Source organism: Portunus trituberculatus, chromosome 44, assembly GCF_017591435.1.
Source record: "Portunus trituberculatus isolate SZX2019 chromosome 44, ASM1759143v1, whole genome shotgun sequence".
Lineage (NCBI taxonomy): Eukaryota > Metazoa > Arthropoda > Malacostraca > Decapoda > Portunidae > Portunus > Portunus trituberculatus.
Genome location: NC_059298.1, coordinates 9,971,081 through 9,975,656, shown reverse-complemented (window position 1 = coordinate 9,975,656; position 4,576 = coordinate 9,971,081). Strand labels below are relative to the sequence as shown.

General features: G+C 41.1%; 2 long non-coding RNA genes across 2 annotated transcripts in view; one reads left to right on the top strand and one right to left on the bottom strand.

Moving 5' to 3' along the window:
• The first annotated feature begins 1,137 nt into the window (after positions 1-1,137).
• The window catches only part of LOC123518995, a 77,144-nt gene continuing 73,705 nt past the window's right edge, over positions 1,138-4,576 (top strand). The window contains exon 1 of the long non-coding RNA XR_006678945.1: positions 1,138-1,209. This is a non-coding gene — a long non-coding RNA (uncharacterized LOC123518995). The remainder of the gene's footprint in view (positions 1,210-4,576) is intronic.
• LOC123518994 overlaps positions 2,152-4,576 on the bottom strand; it is a 3,418-nt gene continuing 993 nt past the window's right edge. The window contains exons 3-4 of the long non-coding RNA XR_006678944.1: positions 3,510-3,690; positions 2,152-2,682 (exon numbers count right to left, since the gene is read on the bottom strand). This is a non-coding gene — a long non-coding RNA (uncharacterized LOC123518994). The remainder of the gene's footprint in view (positions 2,683-3,509; positions 3,691-4,576) is intronic.

The window sequence follows — 4,576 nt, the reverse complement described above, 5'->3', positions numbered from 1 at the left end:
AGATCTTTGTGGCCCTTAAGAAAAAATAAATAAGCGTTTTCAATTAATTTTTGCACACAGCAGCATCAAACTCTAATGATTATCTTTGAGCGGAACATTATTGAAAACCACCAATCTTCTAACCAATCTTCTAATAAATTATCTATGTTATTAAATAGTAAATGTGAATATGCTTGTTAACTGCAAACGTCAATGTCAACGAGAATATTTATGATCAGTCATATTATGAGAGAGAGAGAGAGAGAGAGAGAGAGAGAGAGAGAGAGAGAGAGAGAGAGAGAGAGAGAGAGAGAGAGAGAGAATGAATAAAGGAGGAAAAAAAAAAACAAGAGCAAGAAAGTCAGGAACAATAACAGAATACACAAGAATAAGAAAAAAAAAAAAAAATAGAGGAAGACGACCACGGGCAAAAACAAGAATAACAAGCTTACTTGTCTGGCGCTGGAAATCAAGTAACTAGTTTAAATTTCAATAATAAGTTAGGGCGGCGAAAGCAGGTACTGTCTCCAATGGTACCTGCTCCTCCTCTACTCTTACTACTACTACTACTACTACTACTACACTACTACTACTTTGGACAGAAAGTGTGCTGGGTACACAAGGTACAACACAACTCATGGACTGTGTATCTATGATTAAAGTAGAGATAGTAAATGTCCCAGCAGCAGCAACAGGTAAATTTAGCAGTTAAAGCAGAATACATCAAAGCATAAAAGGTAATACCAATATTATTTTTCGTTATCCACAAGTGACCCCTCGACTTTGCTGCGTGCTCTCTCTCCGTACCCAAGAATTTACAGCCCCTTTGAAAATATGGTTGTGTGTGTGTCATATTAAAGGAGTGATTGTGGCAAATTAAAGGTATTGATTAATAACGTCGTTAGATCTCCGCACTACTCTGTTGTGAAGTGCCTGCTTCAGTCTGAAGAATAGATAAAAAAAGAACAACAAAACACTGACATTCAGTAACAATGAACACTAGGAATAATACATACTACCTACTATGCATATTTTCCCTCATATACAGTGAATACTAAATCTGTTAGATAAAGAAATACGGAGGGCAGGATGGTCCATGATACGGCGGAGGGAGACAGGAGGGAAGGCGAGAGTCAAGCAGGTATCGGCGCGGTAAGGGTCAGCGTTGTAAAGTGTTTACATATTTGTTTTTCCTTCATGGAGCCCCGACGACACTGTGCTGGTATCTCGGTAAGTACTGCGTGGAGTACTATTTACTTGGCAAACTAGGGAGAATGGCTAGTTCGGTAATAGTATTGTTTTGTGAGGATAAATGAAGAAATAACTCGGGTGACCACAGCTGGCGGCCTAAACTATGGGTGGTCTCTTACTTGCAGTTTTTAATAGTTTCCTTTATTGATCCTTATTTGCACCGTTCCTTGTGTTATACCAGCAATCCTCCGTCAATCCCTGTTGTTTGGACTGACAAATTAACGAAGAAAATTATTAACTAAGACGCTATAGTTGTACTGTAGGCGTGTGCCGGTCCTCCTGCCTAAGATGCCAGGTACCGTCACATGTCCTTATTACGGCCTCACTCACATGAAAGTATTTTTCCTGTCATACTTTGGGCTTGTGTAGGGCTCCAGGTCCATGCAGGGGATTACTCGTTGGTGCTGGATTTATGACCGGTCAATATACAGGTGTATAGATTAATACTAATACCAGTAATAAAGTTTATCAGAAGTTGAAGATGTTTTGCATATTAATTAGATTAGTTCACGACACGATAATTATGATGCTTGAAGCATTGGTGAACATAAAGATTAATTTGATTTTAAACTAGCGTGTTCTTAATGTAACATGTGACTGAGAAGGAATCGAGTGGAGGTGAAGGTCAAACAATGTCAAAAAAACAAGGTTAAAGCAGGTTAGGTTTGTCAAAATTACACTTCTAAACAAAAAACTGCTCCTATTTCTCCAACTGCTAACGTTTAGTTACTTTTTCCTCTTGTTGATTATATAGTGTTACATTACTGTATTCATTTATTCTTTCTATATCAGTTAATATGCATATTCAAATATTCTTAATGTCGCTCCCTTGTTGAACGTATATATTTTTTAGGTATAATATTATATATCATATAGTAGGCAGAGTCGCAGTATATAAAGGTAAATGAACAGCAACAACCAGTATCAACCCTCATGACAGTATTAAATTGTCTCTGGAAACCAGATAACAGACTTCACCAGTGTTAATGTAATTTGACGAAACATTCAGGAACAAATTCCGTTAATCTAACGAAGAGCCTGCAAGTCGCTCTTAATACCAACATCCCTTGCCTTCCTCCCCTTTATCTCCTTTTATCTTCTTTCCTTTCTCTTCCATCCCTTACATTCTCTTTCCTTCATGATCATCTTCTCTTTACATTTTCTCATCTTTCATGACGTTCCATCTTTTGATACATTTTTCTTTTCCCCCTCTTCCTTCGTGCCTTTCATCACCCCTCCTTATCTTTCCTTTCCATTCTCTTCCTCAGCCAGACCTATCACGTTTTCCATCTCATCTCCGTGTCCTTCATTCTGTCCTTTCCACCTTTCTTTTTTTTCCTCTTCCTCCATTCCTTTTACCCACCTCTTCTTCCTCCCCTTCCCTGTTTCTGCTCTGCTCTCATACAGCACCGGACTCACAACTTCGCCTCTGCCACCTCCAAGTTTTTCTTTCTGGAATAGAATCGCGGAGATAAAGGTTTGAATCGTTTGGGAAATGAGTTTGGCAGTCATGGATTACGCTTTCATTGAATTGTGCGTGTAAACAGAGAGAGAGAGAGAGAGAGAGAGAGAGAGAGAGAGAGAGAGAGAGAGAGAGAGAGAGACGGTGGCTATTTGGTGTGCAGTTGGGTTGTCTCCTGTGAATATTTCGTGCGTTATGGGGAAATGGGGAACGGTTGTGCTCGCTTTTAAATTCGTGTATAAAATAAAGTTATCAGAATGAAATTTTATTTGGATATTTTTCACATGAATGTTTTTTATTGTGTTGAATTTAGCGGAAATCTTATTTAGAAACTGTAGGTTAGGAATTAGTGATTTTCAGTTAAGAAATGAGCCATATGCGATATTAATATTCTGTTATTTTTTAATGATTTGTAAGCACAAAATATCCTGTCAGGTCATATTTTTCCTTCCTTCTTAACAGTCTACTTAAATTGCGAAATCTGAACATTATATTTCCCTGGCAACTCATTGCACTGATATGGATACCTTCACTGTAAATGATGACACTATTGGTTCAGTTTACTTAGTGTATTTTATTACTACTTTTGCTGTTGTAGCAGATATCAATATTACGTTTATATGTCATGTATTTTACTGGTTTCTAATGAATTGATGTAATTCGATACTGCACACATTTTAGTGCCTTCATTATCACTTACAAGGAAACTCGGTAACAAATTGCATTGATTCATTGCATTCCTAGGACTCGTGATAGCATAAAAACAGTGATAGCAAGTTATTTCTTCTCTTTCCTATTTGCTTCTCAGAACACTTACTTTAACAAAAGTAAAGTACAATTACAGGTCATTGCTATCGTCCTCGTCCTCGTCGTCCTCTTCCTCCTCTGGTTATTAGCCAGTATTTAAACAATGTCGCTGTTTTTGACGAGTTGATTCCACCTGCTTCTACTTTTCATTCCTTCATTGTTGTTAGGTGAATATCAAACCATCCTTGAACCTGTGGTGAATGAAAGTAAAGAGTAGCAGGTCAGTGTTCTTTTGTGGTTTATCGTAGGCAAGTAAAGACCAGTAAGTCATCCTTACTATTTCCTCAGAAGTCATAACAACATCAAGACAGTTTTCTTCTCGGAATTCCTAAAGCCATTAAGACTCGAGAACAAATTACATCACTACATACGAGTGTGTTTAGTCTTCCCAGAGTCTTCCCACACCACACCACACCGGCAGCCATAAAAACCCCACCCCACCCCACACCACACCGGCAGCCATTCAAACCCCACCCCACCCCACACCACACCACACCGGCAGCCATTCAAACCCCACCCCACCCCACACCACACCACACCACACCGGCAGCCATTCAAACCCCACCCCACTTCACACCACGCAACACCGGCAGCCATTCAAACCCCACATCACACCACACCACGCCACACCGGCAGCCATTCAAACCCCACACCACACCACACCACACCACGCCACGCCACGCCACACTGGCAGCCATTAAAACCCCAAACCACACCACGCCACACCGGCAGCCATTCAAACCCCACACCACACCACACCGGCAGCCATTCAAACCCCACACCACACCACACCACACCGGCAGCCATTCAAACCCCACACCACACCACACCACACCGGCAGCCATTCAAACCCCACGCCACACCACACCACACCGGCAGCCAGTCAAACCCCACACCACACCACACCAGGCAGCCATTCAAACCTCACACCACACCACACCACACCACACCGGCAGCCATTCAAACCCCACACAACACCACACCACACCGGCAGCCATTCAAACCCTACACCAAACCACACCACACACCACCACACCACACCGGCAACCATTCAAACCCTACACACCACACCACACC